General features: G+C 42.5%; 1 long non-coding RNA gene across 3 annotated transcripts in view; it reads left to right on the top strand.

The window, feature by feature from the left end:
- LOC144799131 (uncharacterized) overlaps positions 1-12,856 on the top strand; it is a 510,047-nt gene that overhangs the window by 400,955 nt on the left and 96,236 nt on the right. Inside the window, exon 4 of one of the 3 annotated variants that reach the window (XR_013603758.1) lies at positions 9,989-10,233. The exons of 1 other annotated variant lie outside the window; for it this stretch is intronic. This is a non-coding gene — a long non-coding RNA (uncharacterized LOC144799131). Of the gene's footprint in view, positions 1-75; positions 119-9,988; positions 10,234-12,856 lie in introns of those variants that run through there. One more of the 3 variants, XR_013603759.1, reaches the window with a different exon arrangement.

Raw genomic sequence — 12,856 nt, 5'->3', positions numbered from 1 at the left:
AAAATGGTTAACTCTTGTTCTTGCGTCTGTACATATGTGTATATTTTAAATGTCTTTGTATATATGTTTCCATAGCCTTGAAGAAGTCCCTATGGGTATGAAACGCCTCGGCTAATGGATTATGAATTGTGGATTTCATCAAATTGATGTCTTTTCGCCATTCTCAATAAAGAATACATTTCATGAGAAAAAAAGCACACAACGACTTGGATATTTCTTCGGACCATCACCATTAATTTGTGTTAAACTGACTTTAGATGGACATATAACTTTTTGTGTGCGGAATCCATATCTTTGTCAATTTAGTGTTGGGTTGTCCAAGTAGGGAGTGGAGAGGTGTGCACTCCCAGTTTTTACTGCACCAACCATAATTTTCCTGATCTTGTTGACAGGTACGGTTTTTCTGCCTTTGCCTCGGCTCTCTTTCTGTTTTCTTTATATATTTTGACAAACTATGAAAACTCTGCAGTCAATTGTAGTATATGTTTATGAATGTGTCTGTTGTATTGTAAAATGTAAATTGATACTTGTATAGCGCACTACTCACCCGCAAGGGTCTCAAGGCGCTTGTACGAATACCGCTGTGGAACCCATCCTGGCTTTCCCTGTGAGGTGTCCACTCCTGGGCACCCCCAAGGTGGAGGCCAGGCATCCTTAGCGTTGTGGGGGCCGTTGTGGAGATTAAGCAAGCTATTGCCCAGAGTTGCAGAGTGGGACTCCATGATTGGAATAGGCACCGAGGCGAGAATTATCAGGTCCGTGGAATTTTTGAGCCCAAGACCCGCCGAGGCGGGGAATTGAACCCTGGTCCCGGGTTAGACTTCTGCATCAGGGTCTGCCGCTCTAACCATTGAGCCACACTTCTCCACTTGCCATCAATGAAGGCTCAAAATAATCTTCCGTGTTTTTTCCTTTCACATGCAGACTGCCCAGGACATTGGTGGATTTCCCTGTGGGCCAATCAGCTCCTGACTGTTGCGTTCATTATTTACTCTCTCTGGAATTGTACCTCAGTGTATGAGCACAAGACGTGTATTGTCGAAGGTTAGCAGCAGGCCTACAGGGAAAACATCCTTTGTCTGTTTGTTGTGGATATTTTATTCCACAATCTTGATTGCATGCTAGAAAGATAGATAACACCTCAGCTTTTAGTCATCTAATTAGGAACTTGAAACAATATTATTGGCATAGCTTTAGCTTGTGAAAAGTAACTGATGCAGAGTTTTAAAGGGTGGGTAAGAATTGAATAACAACTAAATAACCTTTAACCCTGTATGAAGGACATAGGTTATCAACTCATTCACGTGAATATAGCTAGATAGACAAATGGAGTTAGTGTATAAATATTATTTACATTAACAGATTTTCTAGCTTAGCCCCTGATAAAGATGCAGTGTTGAAAATCATTTGACATGATAACCTGCCATAGGAGGCATTGTTGCAAGAAAACACACAGCACACTGCGGCATATGTATAACAGATTGACTGAGCATGGTGTTAAGCTAAACTTGCTGACGCCACGTTCTGCCTTTCTGAAAATGCAGGGATGGGCTGTATTTACGAAGATAAGGCACACCCCTGCATTCCCCTAGAGCTGGTGCTAAATTAAGCTCCCTAGCGCTAACCATAGTGCAAGGGTGCCTGTGTTGGGGGAAGGATTGTTCATGTGCAGTAGGGTGTCTCTTCCTGCACATAAAGATTCACAAATGGCGATTTGTAACTCCTATGTGTGCAGCATTGTGCAGCACACATAGAAGTTGCAATTCGTCATTATTTTAATTATTATTTATGTGCGGTAAAGGGCACCTTCCTGCACATAAACAATCATTCATGGCATGTTGTTGTTTCTATATGTGCTGCACAATACTTCACACATTGAAACAGCAAAAACGAGGAGAAATAAAGCTTTACTCATTGTTTCGCCATGTTAAGAACAGATTTTCCCTGGTGTTAATTTTGGCGCTGCCCCATATTTATGCCACTCTTGTAAATATGGGGCAGCATCAAAATAAATGGGTGTCCGCGGCCGAACACCTACTGCAACACCCATTGCCCACCCCTTTCACGCTAAGTATACAGTGAAAGGGTGCCTTATTTACAAGGCGATGTTAAACCATGTCAAGTGTTTAACATCACCTTGTAAATAAGCTAACACCCCTATTGCCACAGGAATGTTGTTAAAAGTGACCATCCTGTGGCTATGGGCGCTTGTAAAAATTCCCCACTGTTTTATCAAAATATAATACACAACGCTGTGTGATTTCAAAAGACTTGCTGGCACATGCATCAAGCTAGGATTTTGCGAGTCCTTAATTGCGAATATTAAGGATTCACAAATAAGGACTTGCAAAATCCTATGCATATAGGAATCGCTATATTAATAGCGATTCCTACACATTCCTTATTTGCGACTCGCAAATTGCGAGTCGCAAATAAGGAATAGCTTGCCATTCATTCCTATGGGTGGGCCTACAGTCCCATAGGAATGAATGAGAAATTGCAAGAGCAATTTGCAAGTGCCAATAGGTACTCGCAAATTGCGCATGCAATTTCAGGGTGCAAGGTGTCAAAAGGACACCCTTTTGCACCCCTGGAATTGACCTGTGCACATATGTTGCGTTAAATTTTATATAACTATAACTATAACATTAAACTTTGGAAAATACACAAAGGTGCGTTTTTCAAAGGTTCTGCAAATTACCATGAAGTTTAACTTCATGGTAATTTGCGCCCCCTATTAGCGAAATCGCACATTTTATTACTTTAATGCATTGCATTTAAGGAATCTCAATTTGCGATTCCTTAAATGCAATCCCAATTTAAGTAATCGCAATTCACAGATTACTTAAATTGCGATTTTTGCATTTGGGATGATGCATCCCAAATGCAAAAATACTGGTCGCAAAGGGGTAGATTCTGAGAATCTGCCCGTTTGCGACCGGTTTTTCTTTTGATGCATGTGTCTGTAAGGGTCTTATTAAGAGTTAAGAGGAACCGCAGCAGAGTTTGTCGGAGGAACAGAACAGGTGTAAACCAACAATACACCAGTCCCGCCAAATTCGGAGGTCTTTCATAGAAATCAAAATAACCAATAAGCAAAGATCATTATCTACAATAGTGGCTTCTATTGTTGCAATGGGGCATATAGAAACATTTTAAAATACATATATAATGTGAAATGTGAAGCTAAAGGGCAGTTTTTTTGTACCATTAGGGTAACTATTCATGCAGTTGTAAAAGCAAAGAATACCAAAACATTTTGTTAAATAGTAATAGGAATGGAGGCCTGGAGAAATCTGTGAAGATCAACAGTGTAACTGCGTAGCAGTAGTTAAGCCACATACATTTGCTCTATGTAAGGCTTTTGATATTCTATCAGCAGCATGTATGAACAACTTCTATTTGCCTATTTAGATATGATATATTTATAATTAAAGAACTAAAAATTCTTATATGATCCAGAAGACTATCAGCGGGCCCAATATCCAAGGCTCTTCCAGTGAATGCCTTAAAATACAATCCCATGTCATGGGATTTTTTTCGGAAGCCACAGTTGACAAGTTTTTTAATTCTTCTGATCTTCCAGGCTCTTAGAGGGGTTCAATATTTCACCCACTGAGTAAAAACTTTAAACAAACCGAACCAATAACCTATCTACGGGTAGCATTTTTTGATGCAGAGATTTATGCCAGTGTGATGTTAGAGCTTTTCCCTACATGTCACAGTGGTTCCAATGTGCTCTCAACTGGTGGGGTAGGTGGCTGGAGGGTTAAGACAAAGAATAGGTAAGCACCTACTTCACCAGTTAAAAGCATTATAGAACCTTGGAAAGATGTAGGAAAACCCTATTGAAATTGGGTGGACTGCATAAAGTGATCTCCTGGTAGTCTAAATTTACCTACAGAGGTTGGCTCCTAACACTCCCAACAGGACTCAATAACGTAAACTAGTGGTTGAAATGTACCTCCATCGTATGGGCCTTCCAATTGCCCCTCAGTGATCTCCTTAGAGAGCCTAACTTATAATAAATATACTGTGCATCCTTGAGTTGGACTTCTCCTACTCTAGTATGGACTCCAAAGCATGGATTATTGGTGGTCTAACTTGCTCCAACGGGTAAGCTTCAATGGCTCTTGGGTGGAGTCCATATAGTGGAGTACTCACAAGATAGGACCCCTATTACTCCTGGGAGGCTCAATAAAATGAACTATTAGTTGATTATGTATGTATGTTTGTAGTATTTCTATAATGCCATCCTAGTCAAAAGGCATTGCAGCATAGTACTGGGTCAAAGACATCCATAAGTCAACATGTGTTAGGAGATATCGCTGGTTTATGAGTTTTCATGTATTGTGATGTTGTGTTCTTTAAAGATGTGTGTCTTCAACTCTTTCCTAAATACAAGCAGCCTTTGGGTAGTGTTATTTTTTTGTTGTTGTAGTTTTGATCTGACCAGGTACTAGGGCACAGAACAGTCAGGAGCGCAAGCGAGAATTAGCTGAGCCGGCCGCTCCATTTTTCCACGGGCACTGCTTGCGGTTGGTGCTGCATTGAAGGGAGACATTCACCCGGGGCTGCCTGTGAGCCCCTATTTATGCTAGTCAGGACTGCAGCGCTCGTCTGCTGTTAAAGAGGGCAGATATACCAACCGCTCTGCTTGTTTACTTGCCTGGGGATATTCTGGAGCCAGAGAGGCCACATTAATTGCGCCACTGAAGGTCCACGCCTGGTGACCTGACTGCCCTGCTGCCCTGAATGGCCTGATGACTTACTGTCTGGGGTGGACATCCAGGTGAGAACAACCACCATAGCCAATTAAGGTCCTCCACCCCCCTGCACAGAATCCTTTCCAGCCTTTGGCAACCAAAAGCGTTCATAGTATAGAAGATGTGGTGGGGCAAAAGGCCCGAAGAGTTTGACTGGTGCCTCGTGCCACCCACAAGATTCCTGGACTTTATGGGTGAGGGGCACCTACTGCCCTGGTGGTGGTGTCCCCCTTTACAAACCAGCGGAAGAGATGGTATCTGGAGACAGCCTCTGAGTCTCTGCCAGATGCTGTAGAGGAAACCCTTGGTGCCTCTATGGGGCAATAATGACTTTGGAACTTGACCTCCTTGATTACTGTGTGGACATTTGTCGGAGAGGTACAGGCTTGAGCCGGAGGTCTCTTGGCTCCTCCACTCCAAACAAGTTGAAAGACAAGGCAGGGCATCCCAGCCAGTCCAAAAAAATTGTTAATCATACCCAGGCTGTGCCGACGGGTGATCCATCTAAAGAGTGGGTGCTTAAAGATAGATTCAGAGGGAAGATTCAGGAGAAATAATCTCAGATTTAAGGATTTCCAGAAAAAGCAGAGGGTCAATCGGCAGAACTGTTTTCAGAACAATGGACCACCAGTACCTTGCTCCCTCGGAGGCTCTCCAAACTCTATATGATAGAGCGAGCCTACCAGATGCTGGTCTTCTCGCTCGACTGGGAAGCCGCCACAAGTCATTATGCACAACTGTTTATCTATAGGGATTGGGATGCCATACTGCAGCAGGTCCATGTCCATGTCCATGGCCACTTTCAATTTGAGGAACAATCTATCTCAATTTTTGCGGACTACACCTAAACGCACAAAACTAAAGAAAATCATTCCTGGAGGTCTAGAAACGCCTGAGAGACCTCAATTTATGATATAGTTGATGTTTCCCGTGAAAGTGAGGGTGGTCTAAGAAGGGAAAGTCCTCTTCTTTTGAACTTCTGAAGAAGCTTGTGAATAGCTTGACACACTGCCCGGGGATTGAGCCAGGAGACAGTGCAAAAGGACGTGACTGGCATAAACACTGAGACACTGTGCATAGCTGAGAAAATTGAAGAAATGGACAACAGACCGTGACACCTCCAGTCTGACTGGAAGAATTGTGGTCTGTTCAGAAGGTGCCCATATGGATGCAGGTGGGTTGTTGGGTTCCTGGTATCCTTTTCACTGCTGTCAGAGAGCCACCAGGCACAGGCAGTGACAGCCAGTGGCGGCTCCTCCGCCAAGGGGGAGGAGCGTCGCCTCACTGCCTCGGAGCAGCAAAAGAAAGGAAACAATATTTCTATTTTGTCCTCCTGATGCAGCAGCTTGCGTGAGGGGTTGGGGCGGGGCTGAAGAGCAGGGGAGGAGCGGTACAACCTTCCTAAGTGTGCAATGACTGTTTGGTCGGCCCTCTTGGGCCGCCCAAACCATTCATGCACACTTTCCCATTTCTGCATTCAGGCTGCATTACTGCCTGCATGGGGAACATGCCCACCCCTACAGCCCCTGGCTGAGTGCCATGGGGCTGTCAAAAGGTGTCAAGGTGCTCAGACCGATTCCAACACTGCATTGCAGCATTGTGATTGGTTGCGGGGAGTGTGGGAGCCCTGATGTTTCCTGTTTTTTACAAGAAGCCAGGAAGAGGATACAGGAGAGGTAGCGGCGGCCAGGTGGCCGTCCAGTCAACCAGCCGGTAGTGATTTTTTTTTATAGTGATGCCCCCCACTCCCTCGCCCCTTCCCCCACACCCATCCAGCCGCGACTGGTGACAGCACCATCGTGGATCCCTTTTAACTAAGATTCATGAAACTATGAGTACAGTCCTGCTGAGAGAGGGGCATCAAACAACGGTTGTGGTGTGACTGGGGAGAGGTTCCCGCTGCCCTGGACTTCTCTGAAATGGTTGATACGCAATTGTTTAAGTGGGGAAGTGGACATCATATAAAGATTATCTTCTTTATTGTTTCAATACTCATATATTACAGATCAAGGATAACATTGAGTAAGTTGGTGCAGACTGACTGTATACAAAATGTTTTTAACAGCCGGAAGAAGCAATAGGGAAGAAAAGGGGTCCGAGCACAAGGGGAGCTGCTTGAGTACTTCATATCACAGCAACCACTGGGCTCCGGCATCTAGCACAGGTTGAAGTTTTTGGCACTGAGAGACTTGTATTGATTATTCTCTTAACTTGAGGGTATGGGGCGGGCGATGCAAGTTTACGACCAGCATAGTTTTGGACAGGACAAGTTAATGCTACTGCCCAAAGGGTGAGGGTTTGAGGGGAAGTTTTGTTTTAATGGTTACACCAGCTCAGGGACTTAAATACCAGATTGTCAACATATGGGAGCAGTTAATATCTCTGTGGTTTCCTGTAGGATTGATGCACATCGACCCGTTCTAGAGGTCTGAGCGGTTGTTTGATCTGGTTCTATAATATGATGATGGATGTTGCGTTTAAATTGATGACATGGAATGTCAGGGGACTGGCCCAACTGGAGGATTGCCATAGACCGCATGCCTATCTGAAACGCTATCGTGTCTCTATTGCCTTTTTGCAAGAAACACATTTTTCAGGGAATTGCATATCTAGCCTCCGGAGGAGATGGAGGGGACAACCGTACGCCACCTCATACTACGGATATGCTCATGGAGTCATTTCATTTTCACTTCATTTGTATACGTTCTTTTGGTTGTAGACCATAAAAGAAGTGAATCATTCTACAATATCAATAAAATACTTCATAGCAGATCTAAAAACAATACATTAAGAAGAATAAATTAGCAAGCAGTGCAATAATACACTAATCAAAACTGTAAAATCACACAGTGCAATATTCTAGAAATGAAATTACTCTCTAAAGCTAAGCCCCTGTGAATATTGCCTAGTGCCAGTTGGCACAGTGTAAATGTGTGTTATGTTTCTAATGTGTTTATGATGATACAAAGACTATTTTTGATATAACCTTGTGTGGAGTTTCTTTTGTGTGTGCCTAGTGTGTTGCTGCTGTGTGAGTGTGTTGCGCAAACGCTTTACACATTGCCTCTGGGATAAGCCTGCCTGTTTGTGCCAAGCTACCAAGGGGTTTAGCAGGGGTTATCTACAGCGTGTAACTCCCTTTCCCTGACTAGATAAGTGGTTTCTGCCTGGCTTTGGAACAAGCCTTAGCCAACCAGAAATCTCGTTTCTAACACCGCAAAAACGGATCAGGGAGGGAGGACAGGCACCCTCCCTTAAGGAGCATAGTTAGCCCCAAGGGATGGGGTCCCCAAGGCCAAAAATGTCTCAGGGAGGTGGACCTCTCTCTACCTCCCCTTAAATAAACTCAGGGAATGGTATCCCCAGGGCCCTAAATGGGCTGGGGTTGGGGCCTTACTGACGCCCCCCCATATAAATATATAAATATATATGTTACAAAATGTCAGCCACCACTTTCCTTTTTTGACACGATACTCTTGCCACTCCCACGGGATTGTGGCAAATTAAGCAATTTTTTTCTTTTGTCACCAGGGGTCCCTTCGAGTCCCCCAATAGAGTCTAGGGGGCAGGGTAGCCCTATCCTGCCCCCTAACACCATAATTTATTTCAACTTCAGGACGGAGACTAAGTCCCCAAGTCCTAGAATGGCTGCCACAAACAATGTTTCTCATGTTGTTGGCAGTCAATCAGAGTGCTTGCTCCCGCGGGAATCTGAGTCCCACAAGAGCGAGATGCCCAAGGGAAAAAATGCTCCCTGGGCTAATCAGAAAGCTCTAGCAAGTCTCTCATGGACCTGACCATCTAGATATACAAATATTTTTAAACCTTAATTATGCAAAAACTATTTTCCTCAGATTACAAAAAGCACAATCTGCGGACCAAGATCTAGCTTCCTGCCAAATTTGGTGGAATTCCGTTTGGCAGTGTTTGTGGTACTGCTTCTTAAAGAAGTGTGTGGAAAATGCAGGGGGTATTTTGGTTTTTGGGACCACCCTTTTTCTCACCCCGACTTGACGGATCATTCCAACACTTTCCATGTGCAAACTGAGCAAAAAATAGCACTTTTCTGGAAAGTTTTGTGAAGATTCATCAAACTGTGCCAAAGTTATTAGTAACACAAAAACACAAATTTCCTTTGAAAAGGCTGACCTAACTACCCAGTGAATATATAAATAAGACCATTCCCTTATTTAATGGCATTCTTACAGAAAGGGATCATGCATAAATGCTTGAGAATTTGTTTTATGTACAGCCCAATCTGGAATTTGAGCAACAATTGCTATGGAATGGGTAAACGATCTGTAGATTCTGTGGATGAAAGCCAGTCTGTGCATCATGTGTTTGAATTTACCCAGGTATTGCAGCAGTCAAATGTTATTGCTGGCACTCAGTGTCTAGAGCACTGAGCACTTCGGATGTCAAGGATGCTGTAGCACATATTAAGAGAGGTGACAATGGTCGGTTGGTTGCTAGACATTTGTAGATAACATAGGAAAACGACTAAAGGTATCATAATATTTAATTATGTCTATTGTTTATACCTTGTATGCTCAAATATGGTTCAGCAAATTTAGGGGCATATTATCAAGAAATAGCGATATTTATCGCTAAGTAGGCTTAGCGGCAATTTTTTTATTGCCGCGCATCACCGGATTTTATTGCTGAGATCACGTGCTATTAGCAACGTTTATCTCACAAGCGATAAAATTCCCGGCAATAGCGGCAAAATCCGTGAATATCGCTGAGAATACAGCGATATTCACGCATTATCGCTAACAGGGTCTTAGCCATTATATACACCTCCCATTGGATATAAGGGTTAAGAACTGGTCTGAGCAGGCGTTAGTTTTTGGAGATATTCGCGCTAAGCGCGAATATTTCCATCGCTACGCCCTTGTTGGTAATAGGCGATAGCAGTCGCTAACAGGTTGGGTACGCCCACTTTGCATGTCATTAGCGATAAATGTCGCTGACATGCAAAGCGGGCCCCAAATCGCTCGCTATCGCCTACAAGCTGTCGCTAACTGCTGTTAGCGACAGCTTGCTAATAGGGCAATAGAATTATCGTCGCTAAAGCAGCGATAATCTCTTATCGCCCCCCTTGATAATATGCCCCTGAGTTATATGCTTTCAAAATATTTTGAGATAAGTTTTCAGTTTTATATTGCAAATATTTTTATGGAACATTCTTGATTAACTATACAATACATTTCTTTCACCAGTGTAAACCTCTGACCTGATGACATGTGCTAACATTTATTTGGAGAATCGCCATCCTCTGCCATAACATAAGACCGAGCATCAGCAAGAAAAAGGCAGCATGGAAAAATGAAGTGGAAAAATATGCGATACACATTTCGGAAAAATATAAGAAAGGATCCAAGAGAAATAATCTCCGATTTGTAAAATTTCCAAAAAAGCCACGTGACAAAGCATCAGCTGATATTATAAAGCAGCTGTACTACAGATACATGCACATGCATCAAGGTAGAATTTTGCGAGTCCTTAATTGCGATAGTTGAGGAATCGCAATTAAGGACTTGCAAAAGCCTACGCATGCAGGAATCACTGTAAAAATAGCGATTCCTACACATTGCTTATTTGCTACTCGCAAATTGCGAGTCGCAAATAAGGAATGGCTTCCCATCCATTCATAGGAATGAATGGGAAATTGCATGCGCAATTTGCGAGTACCAATAGGTTCTCACAAATTGTGCATGCAATTTCAGGGTGCAAGGGTGTCAAAAGGACACCCTGTTGCACTCCTGAAATTGATCTTTGCACATATGTTGTGCACACACATGCCCTGAGGGCATGTGCGTGCGCAAGATGAAACTTTGAAAAATGCACAAAAGTACATTTTTCAAAGTTTTTGCAAATTACCATGAAGTTCAACTAATTTACGCCCCCTATTAGCGAAATCGCTTATTTGTTTTACTTGAATGCATTGCATTTAAGGAATCTCAATTTACGATTCCTTAAATGCAATCGCAATTTAAGTAATCGCAATTTAGAGATTACTTAAATTGCGAATTTTGAATTTGGGATGATGCACCCCAAATGCTAAAATACCGGTCGCAAAAAACTGCCCGTTTGTGACCGGTTTTTCTTTTGATGCATGTGCCTGATAGTCCTTTAGCCTATCTGGGGTGAAAATCTACTGGAAATGCATTGCTTATTCATGATTTTATGTAATCTTTCTAGGGGAAAGTGTAGTTTGCCAGGACACGAAATATAAATCAGTATTTCATAAGAGATCCTTTAGACTGAAGTCCCTACCTTGTCTCTATATATGATGTCGATGAAATGCATAAATAAAAAAATGTAATTAAAAGATTCAACCAAAAAAAAGTTATCCTTCAGAATCTCTGGAGTTTCAGCAAACTTCCGTCAACCCCTACATTAATAAACCTGGCAGAAAAAAAAAAATTAGGCTGGTAATATAGCTTATGTTGCGAATCCATTGTCTCTGACCTTTGGAGTTGTTTACCAACTGCATAGTTGTCTATGACACCAGTAAAGCCCATGGCCTCCATATGGCCAAGTAACATAGCAGTCCTAGGGTGCCCCCTGGTAGTGGGCTAAGTTACAAAAAAAGGAAAGAATTTGCCTTTTTATCACATGATGAGCACACCAGCTGACATAGATGTTTTGTCTAGCGCTCTGAAATCCCTCGCACTCTTCTTGGCCCCAGTTGGTACTTGGAAGTAGCCAGGGCGAGGGTTGATGTGAGCCAGTCTCACAGGCATTTGAACCATCTATCTGCACCTCTAATACAGTTCCCTTTGCAGGAGAGAGTCTCTTAGATGAAGGTAGCCAGTACAAGCGCGCCCTTGTTCGTGGCTCTTAAGCAATCCTCCTTTGGAGCACTGAGAAGAAATACTTCTATGTTAATAATGCATTTCATAGAAAAACTGTGCATGTAATACACCCTACCAGGGTTTCAAATCTCGTGACAGATTACAGTGTGTTGAAAAATCCCTTTAATTAAAGGACCCTGTAGTTTTTGTAAGAACCTTTTCCACAGAAACAGCACTATTCCAACATGAATGCAAAAATACTACAAGCTGTTTTGAATATACAAAACACATTTTTAAGTATTATGAATTATGCATCATGTATTTTGTATTATATGTTATTTATTTATGGATGCAGTGAATAATTTGCTGGGAGGAGAGTGTAAGGAATGTTTTAACAGTGGGAGGTATTTGTTCTTAATTTAATGTAGTCAGTAGTCACGTGCCTCTACCGCCCTCTTAATAAGTTTGAAAAGGCCCATCTGTTTTGTATTATGGAATTTCATTTAGGGTTTAATCTTTTTTTACCATAAAAATTACCATTTCGGTACAATATATGTTCATTCAACTAGGCCAATGTATTTTGGTTTAGAGTTCAAGTGAGAACAACGTTTCATTATCAAGGGACTGTTAAAACGTTGACAGGGTGAGTGAATGTTCTTAACATCCCTGGAACTGAAAATAAATTAGATCACTTGCACAATTATGGCAAACCAAGATCAACAGGGTAAATAATGAGGAATAACTCATGCAAATGGTTTGCAGCTTTTAAGCATGACTTATTACCCACCATATGTGCAACAGTTTGCATGGGCAAGTAACAACCTGGTAGTACGCGCTGTCCAAAATGCCTCATATACAATTTGCACCCAGTTTATTTTGGCTCTGTATATACAATCCCAAGGTGTAATATAGGTCCAAACAAGATATATATTTCTCGCACACAACCAAACCCTTTTAACTACCTGAAAGACAAAACTCTTAGCTTTGTCAATGCTTCCTAGCTTCTTGTGAGGACACTCTGCTATATTTGGCAGATCTATACGTTGCCTATTGGCATTGCCTGTAAACACAACGCATCGTAACATGCCTCTGAACCAGCTGTATAGCTAACGGAGCCACATAAGTCCTTTGAGGCTGCAGCATGGCATAGGTAAGGAAGCAGTCTTGGCTTGGCAGTTCGGGCTGGACTGTTCCCATGAGGCACAGGGCCAAGACTGATTTGCATATGGCCATGTCTGAAATGAGGTGGCTTGGTGAGCAAAATAACGATGGATTAAACCCAGATCAGTG

The sequence above is a fragment of the Lissotriton helveticus genome, chromosome 12 (assembly GCF_964261635.1).
Source record: "Lissotriton helveticus chromosome 12, aLisHel1.1, whole genome shotgun sequence".
Classification (NCBI taxonomy): Eukaryota; Metazoa; Chordata; class Amphibia; order Caudata; family Salamandridae; genus Lissotriton; species Lissotriton helveticus.
The sequence above is the reverse complement of the archived record's forward strand: the minus strand, read 5'-3'. Positions and strand labels throughout refer to the sequence as shown.